Source organism: Triticum aestivum, chromosome 2D (assembly GCF_018294505.1).
Source record: "Triticum aestivum cultivar Chinese Spring chromosome 2D, IWGSC CS RefSeq v2.1, whole genome shotgun sequence".
NCBI classification, from domain to species: Eukaryota; Viridiplantae; Streptophyta; class Magnoliopsida; order Poales; family Poaceae; genus Triticum; species Triticum aestivum.
In genome coordinates this window covers 329,932,826-329,949,494 of record NC_057799.1, presented here as the reverse complement: position 1 = coordinate 329,949,494, position 16,669 = coordinate 329,932,826, and positions in this window count along the sequence as shown.

Genomic DNA, 16,669 nt, shown 5'->3' with positions numbered 1-16,669 from the left:
GCCTCCCCTGTTGTTCTCCGGGTACACATCCTCTCTGTTTATTGCAGAGACGTGTATCAGGAGAACAGCGGGGAGGTGCTGCCGAAATTTTGCGTAGGATCCGGGGCATAGCATGGGAAAATGAACCCAATCTAAACATACTCGGGTGGGATTAGGACCTATCATTACCTATTAGAGTGTAGGTTGCATGGACGTAATAAAATTGACAAAGTAGATCAACTGATGAATACATACATGCTGAATTATATATATATATATATATATATTTGTTGTGTGTCTAGTAGCTCTGAAAGTCAAGATGAGTGATCGTGCGTGGATGTACACCGGTCACACTGGTCAGAACAAATGGAGCACTGAATGGTTCACAAAAACCAAGGGGTTTGTGCGAGCCGCATTTGCAAATGGCCAGAGGAAAACCTAGTGCCCCTGTTTACGGGGCGGCAATTGGGAAAAGAGGACAGAGGCTGAAATGGGCAAACACCTGCAGAAGAGTGGTTTTACGCCCGATTATACGGTGTGGACATTTCATGGTGAGTCTGCCCAACGTGACCGAGCTGAGGTGGATCGTCGTCGCACCGACGAGCATGGTACCGGGATGGAAAACATGGTGCAAGACTTTGATGATGCTCGGGATTCGGACGAGGAGATGGAGGAATCTGCAAAGGCCTTCAATGAAATGTTGGAGTCTTCAAAACGTCCGCTCCATGAGCACACTGAGCTTTGTCAGTTGGATGCCATCTCACAAGTAATGGCTCTGAAGGCTCAGTTCAACTTGGGCAGAGAATGCTACGATGCAATGATGACAGTATTTGGACGCTTTCTACCCAAAGGCCATGTAATGCCTGCAAACCTGTACCAGTCGGATAAAATCCTCCGTGCACTGAAGATGCCCTATGATAAGATACATGCCTGTGAGAAAGGATGTGTCTTGTTTAGGCTTGACTATGCGGACTTGAACTATTGTCCCATTTGCAAGTCTTCCAGGTATGTTGTGGTAGACAACGGTATGGGTGAGAAGACACAGACCAAAATCCCCGTTAGTGTTCTTCAGTATATGCCAATCGTACCAAGACTTCAACGTCTTTTCATGGTCGAAGAGACGGCCAGACAGATGACATGGCACAAAACGGGCAAAAGAACCGAACTAGATGCAGATGGGAATCTGATGATTGTACACACATCGGATGGTGTTGCGTGGAAAAAGTTTGATGAATTACATGGTGACAAAGCGGCAGATCCGAGGCATCCTCGAGTCGGCATCAGCACGGATGGGTTCAGTGTGTTTGGTATGACGGCAGCCCAATACAGTTGTTGGCCCGTATTTGTCTTTCCACTCAATCTCCCCCCCGGACAGATTATGCAAAGAAAGAACATTTTCCTGACGTTGATAATTCCAGGGCCCAACTATCCGGGAAAAAATATGAATGTGTACATGCAACCGCTTAAGGACGAATTGCAAGAAGCCTGGGATAATGGGTTCAAGACATACGATGCCTATAGCAAACGGAACTTCATAATGCGTGTCTGGTACATGTACTCGACGCATGACTTGCCGGCGTATGCGCTATTCGTTGGCTGGTGTGTGCATGGAAGGTTCCCGTGCCCCACATGCAAGGGAGCTCTTGAGTTTCGTTGGCTTCAGGCCGGTCGCAAGTTTTCTTGCTTCAACATGCATAGACAGTTCCTGAATCCTCGCCATAAGTTCAGGAAAGACAAGAAGAACTTCATCAGAGGTAGAGTTGTCAAAAACTCTGCACCACATGCATTGACAGGCCAACAGACCCTGGATCAGTTAAACGCTCTCGAGCCAGATCCAGAGCGTCCAGGGTACTTCAAGGGGTATAATTCTAAGCACGCCTGGACTCACAAAACATGCTTATGGGATATGCCTTACTTCAAAGACCTCCTTTGCCCACACAACATCGACGTGATGCACACTGAGAAGAATATCGCCGAGGCACTTTTTGGTACATTGTTCGGCATAGATGGGAAGTCAAAGGATAATACTAAGGCCAGAGTCGATCTGGAGGCGCTATGTGATAGGCCGTTACAAAACATGAAAGAACCGAAAGGAAAGCAGAACTGGACGAAGCCAAAGGCATGGTTCAATCTTGGAAGGCCAGCTATGAGGGAAATTATCTTGTGGGTGAAAATGCAGTTGATGTTCCCCGATGGGTATGCAGCGAATCTACAGAGGGGAGCCAGTCTTGATAAATTGAAGATATTTGGTCTCAAGAGTCATGATTGGCACATATGGATTGAGCGGGTAATGCCGGTGATGTTGCGTGGCTTCATCCCTGAGGATGAATGGCTAGTACTGGCAGAACTCAGCTATTTCTTCCGTGTTCTTTGTGCGAAAGAACTATCGCCTGGCGTGCTAGAAGAAATGGAAGAGTTGGCGCCAGAGTTGATCTGCAAGTTAGAGAAGATCTTTCCACCGGGCTTCTTTAATCCAATGCAACATTTGATTTTGCATCTCCCGACCGAGGCAAGATTGGGGGGCCCGTGCAAAATCGTTGGTGCTACCCAACTGAGAGGATGCAGAAGACGCTTCGACAAAAATGTAAAAATAAACGTAGAATTGAAGCATCGATGGCTGAGGCATTCATCACTGAGGAGGCGGCAAACTTCGTGACAGCACACTACGAAGCCAAAAATCGTCATTTGCATAATCCGAAGCCTCGGTACAATGCTGACGACCCTAAAAAGGGTGGATCCAACCTCAACCTATTCAAAGGGAATCTCGCACCAGCCAGTGTTTCAAATCCAGTATCTTTGGATAACGAACAATGGCGGACCATTTCGTTGTATATCTTCAACAACCTGATAGAAGTGCGGCCGTACATCGAGTAAGTTCTCGGTACATAGTTTCGCAACTTCTATTTCCTTTGAACTGCTCTTATTCCTGGATATTTCATACAGTCGATACGTCGCCTTATTCTCGTATGGAGCGGTGATCCAAAAGGATTCTGTCGAAGAGTATGAGCTTCTCGCAAAGCAAGGAGGCGGCTATCCCGGTTTCATCTCTTGGTTCAAACAAACGGTAATTTCTATTAGACTTGTAGGCTAATTTGTAGGCGGCTATCCCGGTTTCATTCGCTAATTTGTGCGTAATGCAACAATCCTTTCATATTAAACTTGTAGGCTAATTCAGAGTCTATGGACGCCGAATTGAGACAAGTCGCTAATGGTTTTGACTATAAGGTCCGTTCATTTGACAAATACGACATCAGCGGGTATCGCTTTCGTACCTATGGCAAAGAGCTATCTATGGCCGACCGAAAGTCTACAAATTGTTGTGTATCTGCTATCGGCGAAGGAGGTACCGAGTATTATGGGAGAGTTGAAGCAATTTATGAACTTCTATTCTATGGTGAAAACCCACCGAATGTCGTAGTCTTCAAATGTTATTGGTTTCAGCCGAAGGAGACTAGAAGGACTCATGAACATATAGGGCTAGTTGAAATCAACCAAAGCACCCATTTAGATGTTCCTGATGTCTATATTATGGCTCAACAGGCGACCCAAGTATTCTATCTACCGTGGGCCTGCCAAACTAATCCAAATCTCAAAGGTTGGGATGTCGTTTATGAAGTGCCGCCACGTGCTAGACTATCTCCCCCAAAGGAAGAGGATTATGAACCTCACATTAACCCAGACACATATGAAGGAGAATTCTTCCAAGAGACACGTCTTTCCAAAAAGCGTTTCAAGAACCACTATACTTCACCCCAAAACATTGAAGTAGACAGCGACAGTGAATCCGACATCACCCCAGAGGAGGAACAAGAAGAGCCGGAACAAGAAGAGGTTACTGCTGCGGATGACCTGTCATTGCTTCACCGATTACGTCAAGGTGGCCTTGCACATGTTGATGCCACTGAACCCTATGAGCCCGTCATTGATTATAGTGATGATGATGATTATGCATTTATTGATGATACTGATCGAGATTATTAGTAGTGTCAGGTATTAATTTTTTTAATGTTGTACTTGATGATGATACACTTAAGTGATACACATATTATTATTCATGTCGGTCTTTTTTTATGTTGTACTAATTTCGTTTACTGTTTGTCATGGCAGGTGTTGAAAGATGGTGGGCGCTGGTCGGGAGCGCGCCAAGGCCCCTTCTTCGTCGGCGCGTGGTCTGAGGTCTTCGATTCCAGACGTACCTCTCCGCCGAGCGTTGCTGGACAGTATGTCCACACCGCCGGGCCCTTCTTCGTCGACCGCGGTGCCCAGCAGGGGACGAGGTAGGAAGAGAGGAGGTGGGGCACGTGGTCGCGGGAGAGGAGGTAGGGTGACTGCTAGGGCACCTTCCTCGCCGCCACCCCCAGCTGTTTCACCCGAGCACGTGACTGCTAGGGTGGACTCGTCCGAGGAGGAGGCTACACGGACTCCGGTCCACGAGCCTCCGGTCCACGGGTCTTGGGCCCACGAGCCTCGGGTCGACTGGCCTTCGGCCCACGAGACCCCGGAGGAGCACACGTCCGGATGGGGTACCTGGTCGGATCAGCCCGAGGAGCCGAGTGGCCATGCTGGTGATGGCGGGGAGCCGACTGATCTTGAGGAGGAGGGTGGCACCGTGTACCAGCGTGGTGCTACACGGCTCCCGTCCGTGCCGGCGACCCGCGAGCAGAGGTGGTTGATCTTCCCTCATGGGGAGAGGTACGTAAGTGCATTTAATATTTTTGTACCTTCTGCATTCACGTTTCTTCAAATAACTAATGCGTTGGCCTTGTCATGCTGCAGGGGTTGGGACCACCATCATAGTGTCCGCCGGCCCAACTCCGTCCTTGGAGTTCTTTGCCGGCAAAACTTCCCGGGGTTTGTCACGTTGCCTGGTGAGGGTCGGCTTCCAGAGCTTGGGTTGAGCTGGGAGCACTACGTGGCTGCCCCGGCCCCGCCGGATGTCATTATCGACGGTGTCTTGTGCGACACGAGGGCAGACATGGTGATCAGGACGTTCTGGGTAATTTCTCCTTTACACATTTCAAAATCTTCAACTAGCTAGTTATTAATTGTACTAATCAATATTGTCTCATTTGATTGCAGACATTCTACAGGTGTGAGGAGGGATACGAGGAGGACAGCGCAAATGTTATCCAGAACTTCTGCAAGCGCCTACTCCAGAACTTACGGCACGAGGCTCGGGTGCAGGCTGTTCGAGACTACTACGCCTTGCGTGGTATCAATAAGACCAAGCCGGCATGCCGCGATAAGTTCCTGAGTAAGGAGCAGTACATGAAGGTAATTCTTAAGGCCTTCTACTTAAGTTCCTTCATTTAGTAATTCTTAGCCGTAGCACTCAAGTTTCTATTTGCTAACTTAGGCGCCTCCGAGATGGTGTGCGGATCGGATGGATTGTTGGGAGGTGTTGGTCGATGAGTGGTGCTCACAAGAATGGCTAGCCCTCCACAACCAGGCCAAGGACAAACGTGCCCAAATGGAAGGTGTGCCACACCGTCAAGGCAGCTCCAACTTATATCAGTTCGGGCGCAACTGGGTATGTGGTTTGCTATATGATTCATGCAATTCATTCATCATGCTAGCTTGAGCCCTTTAATTACTAATTTTCATTGTTTCTCTCTTTCAGGCACGCCACAATAAGGCGGATAAGGTGCCAGAGGTGTACGACCTGTATGCCATGGCCCACACTGGCTCTTTCAAGAAAGTCAAGGCTTTCTCTCAGTCTGACCTCGATGATGCAAACAACTTCACCAACATCTCCTCCCACAACAAGCTCGTGAGATATAGAGATGAGGGGAAGGCGAGGAAAGGGGAGGACTTTAACCCGAGCCAGGGTTCCATTGATCCAGAGCTGGTGATGATATCTGGTGGCGGGAGGTCCCATGGCTCCATAGCCATTGGAGATGGACTTATCCATTGTCCTAGCACTCTCCCGGAGATCAAGGCACGCCAGTCGAGCTCCGCTCCTGAGATAAGGCCTCGTGAACGGCCAGTGCAACTCGCCATCAAGGTTAGTGATACGTACTCAGTTATCTTTCTCCATTACATTGTGTGCGCTTCCATCAATGATTACAAATGGTCATGTGAGTGGTGTTGCAGGCTGCTATACAGACTGAGAGAGATAGAACGGAGAAACTTCTGGCGGAGGCGGCGGAGAGGCAGCGGGAGATGGAGGAGAGGACGAGAAAGATGATGGAGGAGGAGAGGGCACGGAATGACATGCAGGCAAGGGCCATGTACGAGCTCCTTGTGGTAAGTTTCTTCTGCAGATTACTTGCTAGTCTTAACATTTGAGTCTCATTACTAACTAGTATGACTCTGTTCTGAAAACCAAATGTGCAGTCTGTGTGCGAGAAGTCCGGTCAGCCCGCTCCGCCGATGCCAGTGATTGCTCCTGGGAGCACGGTGAGTTTAGTTTGAATGGACATTACTTGGTAGTCTTAACATTTGAGTGTCGTAATGCTAACGAGACATTGGAAATGATCTTTGGTGCAGCTTAACTCCAGAAACGCATCGCACGATCCTTCTCCAGGTAGCGGCACTAGCCACCCCGCTCCTACACCTCCCTGATCACGGTAAGTTTCTCTAGTGTTTTGCTTAACAAATGCATAAAGACCTAGACTTAGCTTTATTTCCTCCTATATGCTTACCATAATGACCTAGAGTTAGCTTATTTTCCTCCAAAATGACCCATTTTACCTAGGTTAGCTTATAAATGATGCAGTTCATCCAAGTTAGCTCAAAAATGACCCCTTTTATGTAGATTAGCTCCTAAATGACCCATTTTACCTACGTTAGCTTTAAAATGGTCCATTTCACCTACGTTAACTCCAAAATGACCCATCTTACCTAGGTTATCTCATAAACGATCCATTTCAACTAATTTAGCTCATAAACGATCCATTTGACCTAAGTGAGCTAAAAAACGATCCATTTCACCTAAATTAGCTCTTAAATGATCCATTTCACCTAAGTTAGCTGAAAAAGATCCATTTCAACTAAATTAGCTCAAAAATGATCCATTTCAACAAAGTTAGCTCAAAACCGATCCATTTCAACAAAGTTAGCTCAAAAACGATCCATTTGACCTAAGTGAGCTAAAAAACGATCCATTTCACCTTAGTTACCTCAAAAACGATCCATTTCACCTTAGTTACCTCAAAAACGATCCATTTCTAACTTTCTTATTTTGCCATTTTGCAGATTTCATTATGTGCTGGATGGAGTGCTTGTTCTACTCTTCTTCTTCTTGTCTTCTCATTCTTGTCTTCTCATTCTAGTCACCTTAGCTATGGAGTGCTTCTTTATGTATGGATGGAACTTCTTTATGTATGAAATGATGGATGGAACTTGTTTATGTATGAAATGATGGATGGAACTTGTTTATGTATGAAATGATGTATGAACTTGTTTATGTGATGAATGCCTGTGAAATATATCTATATGTCATATATATTTTCTGTGCAAATTGTGGGATTTAACAAAAAACAGAAAAAACAGACAATATGCAGGCTCTTTGCCGTCTGCCACCGACGGCAAAGAGCTCTTTGCCGTCTGCCGCAGACGGCAAAGAAGCCACGTGGCAGCCAACTGTGCTTCCTGGGAGATGACCCATTTGGTCAGTTTGCCTATAGTGGCAGACGACAAAGACTTTACCGTCCGTGGCAGACGGCAAAGAACCTGTACTTTGCCATCAGTGGCAAACGGCAAAGAACCTGCCATCTAGTGACGTGTAGATGACATCATAAGGCGGACGGCAAAGACCAGAGAAATTTTGTCGTCCGCGGCGGACGGCAAAGGTCTGCCGTTAGCCACTTAACGGACTGACAGCGCAATTATTGCCGTCCACCCTCTTTGCCGTCCGCCGCAGACGGCAAAGGCTCTTTGCCGTCCGCCGCCAGGAAGCAGACGGCAAAGCAGCTGTTTACCGTAGCCTTCTTTGCCGGAGCCTTTTTCCGTCCGCCTTTCGAGCCTTTGCCGTCCGCCGTGGCAGACGGCAAAGTAGCTGTTTCCTGTAGTGTATGTAGACATGACTGAGACACCTCTATGGTCAATAACCAATAGCGGGACCTAGATGCCCATATTGGTTCCTACATATTCAACGAAGATCTTATCGGTCGAACCTCGATGCTAAGGATTCAGCTAATCCCGTATGCAGTTCCCTTTGTCTATCGGTATGTTACTTGCCCGAGATTCGATCGTCAGTATCTCCATACCTAGTTCAATCTCGTTACAGGCAAGTCTCTTTACTCGTTTCGTAATACAAGATCCCGTGGCTAACCCATTAGTCACATTGCTTGCAAGCTTATTGTGATGTTGTATTACCGAGTGGGCCTTAAGATACCTCTCCGTCATATGGAGTGACAAATCCCAGTCTTGATCCATGCCAACTCAATAGACACCCTCGGAGATACCTGTAGAGCACCTTTACACAAGGTACTCCTTCAGTGTCAGTGAGTTGCATGATCTCATGGTCACAGGAACATATACTTTGACATGCAGAAAACGATAGCAATAAATTTGATACGATCATATGCTACGTACGTTTATAGTTTGGGTCTTGTCCACCAGATCATTCTCCCAATGATGTGATCCCGTTATCAAATGACAACTCATGTCTATGACAAGGAAGCCATAGCCATCTTTGATCAACAAGCTAGTCCGGAAGAGGCTTACTAGGTACATGTTGTTGTCTATGTATCCACACATGTATTTGAGTTTCCGATCAATACAATTCTATCATGGATAACAAACGATTATCATGAACAGGGAAATATGATAATAACTAATTTATTATTGCCTCTAGGGCATATTTCCAACAGTCTCCCACTTGCACTAGAGTCAATAATCTAGTTCACATCACCATGTGATTAACACCCAATGAGTTATGGGGTTTGATCATGTTTTGCTTGTGAGAGAGATTTTACTCAACGGGTTTGCAACATTCAGATCCGCGTGTACTTCGCAAATCTCTATGTCATATTGTAGAAGCTGCTACCATGCTCCACTTGGAGCTATTCCAAACCGCTGCTCCACTGTATGTATCCGCTTTGCTACTCAGAGTCATCCGGATTGGTGTTAAATATTGCATCGACGTAACCCTTTACGTCAAACTCTTTATCACCTCCATAATCGAGAAAAATTCCTTATTCCTCTAAGGATAATTTTGACCGATGTCCATTCATCCACTCCTGGATCACTCTTGTACCCCGTTGCCAGACACGTGGCAAGGCACACATTTGGTGCGGTACAGAGCATGGCATATCGTATAGAGCCTATGGCTAAGGCATAGGGGACGACCTTTGTCCTTTCTCTTTCTTCTGCCGTGGTCGAGATTTGAGTCTTACTCAGCTTCACACCTTACAACTCAGGCAAGAACCCCTTCTTGGACTGATCCATTTTGAACTTCTTCAAAATCATGTCAAGGTATGTGCTGTGTGAAAGTCTTATCAGGCGTCTTGATCTATCTCTATAGATCTTGTTGCCCAATATGTAAGCAGCTTTACCAAGGTCTTCCTTTGAAAAACTCCTTTCAAACAACCCTTTATGCTTTCCAGAAACTCTACATCATTTCCGATCAACAATATGTCATCCACATATACTTATCAAAAATGTTGTAGTGCTCCCACTCACTTTCTTGTAAATATAAGTTTCTTGCAAACTATGTATAAACCCAAAAGCTTTGATCACCTCATCAAAGCGTATGTTCCAACTCTGAGATGCTTGCTCCAGTCCATAGAAGGATCGCTGGAGCTTGCATACCTTTTAGCATACTTAGGATCGACAAAACCTTCTAGCTGTATAGCATACAACCTTTCCTCACGGAAACCGTCAAGGAAACTTTGTTTTGACATCCATTTGCCAGATTTCGTGATTGAAAATGCAGCACCTGCTAACATAATTCCAACAGACTTTAGCATCGCTATGAGTGAGAAAGTCTCATCATAGTCAACTCCTTGAACTTGTCAGAAACTTCTTTGCGACAAGTCGAGCTTCATAAATGGTGACATTACCATCAGCATCTGTCTTCTTAAAGATCCATTTATTCTAATTGGCTCGCTGATCATCGGGAAAGTCCACCAAAGTCCATACTTTGTTCTCATACATGGATCCTATCTCGGATTTCATGGCCTCTAATCATTTGTCCAAATCCGGGCCTGTTGGGGACACACATAACAGGTAGGCCCATGAAGGGTCAAAATATATTAAAGCATGGGGTCCACACAGCATGTGGGTCCAGATAAATTTCATACAGGCATACTATCCACTCGACCAAGCAGCATACCATCCACTCCGATGATAGTTCATCACTCGACCGTACGACTCACTCGGGTATACGAAGACCAGCAGGCAGCAAGGCGGTAAAAGCATCATTCTCATAGTGAAGGCTTGGTAGTTAGCTGGCATTATGGCATTCATGCCCACTTTGTAACATAGGAGGTGAGGGGGTGGTGCACTCTATATAAGCCACCCCCACCACTAGACTAAGGGGGCTCTTTTCTTCCACCTCTCTCTCTTTCTAACCATTAGTCTCAGGACATAGCTCAGGCATGGAGATCCGCTCTCCCCTCTCTCTCTCTCTCAAACACACATTGTAATCTCCGGATACATACTCAGATAAAACAAAGCCTCTCCGGAGCACGAGACGTAGGGTTGTTATCTCCACCGTGAGAGGCCCGAACTCGCAAAAACCACCGTGTCACCCATTTGCATCTCGATAGATCATGCTCCTTTATCCTACCCCTCTCTTATTGTCGGAATCGTTCCCACGACAGTTGGCGCCCACCGTGGGGCATGGCGTTTATCGAGCCATGATACAAATGGTTTTCTTTCTTCAATGTTCGTCCGCCGGTCAACAATCATCAATGGAGGATCTGATCCAGGATGTTTCGGACATCACTTCATTCACAGGGGAGTCATGATACTCTTCGTACAGAGGGATCAGGAAGTCCCATTCCATACAATCTTATTCTTTACAGTCGAGTCATGATACTCTTCGTACAGAGGGATCAGGAAGTCTCATTCCATACTATCTTATTCTTTACAGTCGATCTTTAATCTAACAATGGTTGTTTTTCTTCTGTATGTACATGTACTCATGAGGAGGATGGCCGCATCATCTTCTTCACATCAACCAGAAAGCGCGAACAACAGCGGCATGGAGGCCGAGCTCCCGACATGGCCAGTCCACCGAGTCAACCGCCGCCCGTCCGGCTTCACCGACCTCTGGCGCGTCCATCTACGCCGGAACCGCACCTCCAGCGGTGTTCCCGAGTCGCGTGGCCAGCATAATGCGATGGTGCAGCACTCCTCCCTCTCTGCTCGGCAGAGACACAAGCCTGGCCGGCAACGCGGAACTCTACGGTCTGGTCGCCCGCTCAGCAGTGATCTCCATGGTGGAGGCGCCTCTCCGGCCGGCGTCGCAGGCGCGATGCGCTCCTCCCTCATCAGCTTCTCGGGCATGGTCATTGCGGCGTATGCGCAGACCCCACACGGCGCAGAAATAGGAAGCCGGTCATGCCTCCGGGCGCGGCGGTTCTTCCTCCGTTGCCGTCTGCTGGCCATGGCCCTTTTTCCTTTAACCATGCAAGGTGAGTGGGCCACGTTCTCCTTGATTACCTGCATGCAGGTAAATGCGCGCAAGTATAGGAAATGGAAGGACGTGGTGATCTTCAACGTCAGATTAATTGGTTGCCTCATTAAGCGGCCAATTGATGAGGATTACTAACGCCACTTAATTGCTGCAGCCAGAACCACGCAGCTGTTTCCACGACTTCCACAGGGTAACTCGGATGGAGTTTGCATCCAGACGACTAACGTGCAGTGACTCGGCCCCCCCGCACGCGGTCACACTGCTGGACACATTTCGTTGTCTTACCTGACTCGGCCCCTCCATGTGTCGCCACTCGATGAGACGCATCTTCATCATTTGGCCGTCCCGGGCGTCGCCACACCGCGGGATGCGTCTACATCACACAAACGTCCCGCGTGTCGCAACTCTGCGGGACGCGTCTACATCACTTGGACGTCCCGCGCATCATCATTCCGCAGGACGTGTCTAAGTCATTTGGACGCCCCGCTCGCCGTCACTCTGCGGGACGCCTCTACTTCACTCAGATGCCCCCCGCATCGTCACTCCGTGGCATGCGTCTACATCACCGGACGCCCCGCGCATCGTCACTTCGCGGCACGCGTCTACATCACCGGACGCTCCGCGCATCATCACTTCGCGGGACGCGTCTCCGTCACTCACCGCTCGCCGCCAGTCCGCGGGACGCCTCTACTTCACTCGGACGCCCCGCACATCGTCACGCCGCAGGACACGACTACTTCACTCGGATGCCCCGCGCATCGTCACTCTGCGGCACGCGTCTACATCACCGGACGCCCCGCGCATCGTCACTTCGCGGCACGCGTCTACATCATCGGACGCCCCGCACATCGTCACGCCGCGGGACACGAATACTTCACGCGGACGCCCCGCGCCTCGCCACTCCACGGGACGCGTCTACTTCACTCGGGCGCCCCATGCATCGCCACTCCGCGGGACACTTCTACTTCACTCGGACGCCCCGCGCCTCGCCACTCCGCGGGACGCGTCCTCACTCGGCCGCTCTGCGCGTCGCCACTCGGTTGGTCACCTCATCACCACTCGGCCGCTCCGTGCGTCGCCACTTGCTGGTCACCTCATCACTAGTTGGCCGCTCCGCGCGTCGCCACTCGGTTGGTCACCTCATCACCACTCGGCCGCTCGATGCATCGCCTCTTGGTTGGTGACCTCATCACCACTCGACCGCTCCGCGCGTCGCCACTCGGTTGGTAACCTCATCATCACTCGGCCGCTTCGCGCGTCACCACTCGGTTGGTCACATCATCACCACTCGGCCGCTCCACGCGTCGCCACTTGGTTGGTCACCTCATCACCACTCGGCCGCTCCGCGCGTCGCCAATCGGTTGGTCACCTCATCACCACTCGGCCGCTGCGCGCGTCACCACTCGGTTGGTCATGTCATCACCACTCGGCCGCTCCGCGCGTCGCCACTGGGTTGGTCACCTCATCACCACTCGGCCGCTCCGCGCGTGGCCACTCGGTTGGTCACCTCATCACGACTCAGCCGCTCCGCGCGTCGCCACTCGGTTGGTCACCTCATCACCACTCGGCCGCTCCGCGCGTCGCCTCTGGGTTGGTCACCTCATCACCACTTGGCCGCTCCACGCGTCGCCACTCGGTTGGTAACCTCATCACCACTCGGCCGCTCCGCGCGTCGCCACTCGGTTGGTAACCTCATCACCACTCGGCCGCGCCGCGCGTCGCCACTCAGTTGGTCACCTCATCACCACTCGGCCGCCCCGCGCGTCGCCACTCGGTTGGTCACCTCATCACCACTCGGCCGCCCCATGCGTCACCACTCGGTTGGTCACCTCATAACCACTCGGCCGCCCCACGCCTCGCCATTCGGTTGGTCACCTCATAACCACTCGGCCGCCCCGCGCGTCCCCACTCGGTTGGTCACCTCATAACCACTCGGCCGCCCCGCGCGTCGCCACTCGGTTGGTCACCTCATAACCACTCGGAAGCCCCGCGCGTCGCTACTCGGTTGGTCACCTCATAACCACTCGGCCGCCCCGCGTGTCGCCTCTCGGTTGGTCACCTCATCACCACTCGGCCGCTCCGCGCGTCGCCTCTCGGTTGGTCACCTCATCACCACTCGGCCGCTCTGCGCGTTGCCTCTTGGATGGTCACCTCATCACCACTCGTCCGCTCTGCGCGTCGCCACTTGGTTGGTCACCTCATCACCACTCAGCCGCCCCGCGCATCGCCTATCGGTTGGTCACCTCATCGCCACGCGCGGCCTATCGGTTGGTCACCTCATCACCACTCGGTCGCTCCGCGCGTCGCCTCTTGGTTGGTCACCTCATCACCACTCGGCCGCTCCGTGCGTCGCCACTTGGTTGGTCACCTCATCACCACTCGGCCGCTCGGCGCGTCGCCTCTCGGTTGGTCACCTCATCATCGCTCGACCGCCCCGCACGTCGCCTATCGGTTGGTCACATCCTCGCTACTCGGCCGCCCCGTGCGTCGCCACTCGGTTGCACACATCTACATCAACCGGCTATCCCGCGCATTGCTATCGGTTGAACACATCTTCACCACTCGGCCACTTGCACGCCTTCAGACAGCTAAGTCATTTTACATTTTGTTATTTCCATCTTCCCGAGTATCCCGTAATTCACACATCACGCTCACTCGGAGGCCACGCCACCAAGTGTACCACTACGCTCGGCTGCTTATTTTCACATACTTGCTTAGTACTGGTTATGTGACTCCCGAGTCCAACTTCCATTTTTTCATACATCATTCACAAACACCATGTGTCGTTCTTCATTTCGAGTTTGCATCGGTCCTCCAGGGCTGCAACTCAGTCAAAACACTACACTTCCGTTTTATTTGAGACAGTATTCCAATGAGTTCAGTCGGATCCGTCGCTTCGACAAGTTCGAACGGATCCTTCGCTCTTTAAGACTCTTGCTGGTCAACCAGCAAGCCCCTTGCACTCCCAGCGGGTGTCTATGGGTGTTATTCACACAAATCTTTTCAGCACACATCAAATTTCCTCCAGAAATTATTTTGTTGGCTTGTGCCATTTTTTACACAAGTTATGCGATCACTCGATGGCCCTATGCGCCAACTTCATCGCTACTCAGACTCGGTCACCATACCGTCTTAGGGCACCACAACACCGATCTTGTCGTTCTGTTGACTTCAAACACATCCGGCCGACTCCTCTGTGGAATCCTCTTCATCGTATCAATGATATAAACCTCGTCGGACATGAGATAGATAAGTCCCTTTTATAATTAAACTTCACACTTCACTCCTTGGCAACTTTGCCTCTTTCGAGCATCACTCGGAAGCTTCTGCTCATCTTTACCCGAGTCCGACTCGATGAATTGCAAATCATCAATTCAAAACTATATCTCTCGTATTCCGACATGTCCGTTGTCGAAACCTATAGTATGCTCGGGGGCTACGCCACACTTGGGGGCTACGCCGCACTCGGGGGCTGCAACTCATTTGGAATGACACTCTCCTGAGTGGTCGAGTATTTCATCACCAGTCAGATCCTTCACTTCAAACAAATGCATCCGACCCGCCACTTTGACAAGTTACATACTCACTCACACGCTCTGCGCGCCATCTTCGCTCCTTCTCAGGCTCAGTTGTTGCGCCAGTCTTGTTGCGTCACATGCATGTTACACCGACCTCGTCACTGCATCTACTTCGAAAGCATCCGACTAACTCCTCCAAGGACGATTTTCCCCGTATGGCGGCACACGCCTTCGCCTTAGCCGCCCCGTGCATCGCCACTCGGTTGTGCACGTCTTCACCAATCGTCCGCCCCGCGCGTCGCCACTCGGTTGTGCACGTCGTCATCGCTCGACCGCCTCGCACGTCGCCTATCGGTTGGTCACATCCTCGCCACTCAGCCGCCCCGTGCGTCGCCACTCGGTTGGACACATCTACATCAATCGGCTGTCCCACGCATTGCTATCGGATGAACACATCTTCACCACTCGGCCACTCGTCGCCACACGGTTGTGCACGTCGTCATCGCTCCACCGCCCCGTGCATCACCACTCGGTTGTGCACATCTTCACCAATCGGCTGCCCCGCGCGTCGCCACTCGGTTGTGCACGTAGTCATCGCTCGGCCGCTCTGTGCATCACCACTCGGTTGTGCACATCTTCACCAATCGGCCGCCTCGCGCGTCGCCACTCGGTTGTGCACGTCGTGATCGCTCGGCCGCTCCGCTCGTCGCCACTCGGTTGTGCACGTCTGCACCACTCAGCCGCTACGCGCGTCGCCACTCGGTTGTGCACATCTTCACCAATCGGCCGCCTCGCGCGTCGCCACTCGGTTGTGCACGTTGTCATCGCTCGGCCGCTCCGCGCGTCGTCACTCGGTTGTACACGTCTTCACCACTCGACCGCTCCGCGCGTCGCCACTCGGTTGGGCACGTCTTCACCACTCGGTCGTCCCGTGCATCGCCACTCGGTAAGATACGTCCTCACCACTCGGCCACCCTGGGCGTCGCCACTCGGTTGTGCACGTCTTCTTCCCTCGGCCACCCTGCGCGTCGCCACTCGGTTGTGCACGTCTTCTCCGCTCGGCCACCCTGCGCGTCGCCACTCAGTTGTGCACGTCTTCTCCACTCGGGCGCCCTGCGCGTCGTCACTCGGTTGTGCACATCTTCGCCACTCGGCCGCCCTGCGCATCACCACTCCGTTAGTCACATCTTCACCCCTCGGCCGCCCGCGCGTCGCCATCGGTTGGACATGTCTTCACCACTACACCCCAACGTGGGAACGACTAAGTTACTCATATGATCAAACCTCATATCACACTGCGTAGCAAGCTTACCTCTTTCGAGCATCACTCTGGGGCTGCGCACAGCCGTCGGCCATGCCGCCCTCACGAGTTATGCCCATTTGATCAACCTGTTGATCACATCTTTAATATTTTTTCTGACCATACATGCTCGGTCCGCCAAAGATCTATAAGGGTAGCACCGTCCATTCGCACGATCACCCAAATCATTACCTGGAGACATCTTCAGGACTGCAAAAGGGTGAAAATGACGCTCCTCTACGGATGCACTTGGCCCTTATTCTAGCCTCCAAGACGTCAGTTTCA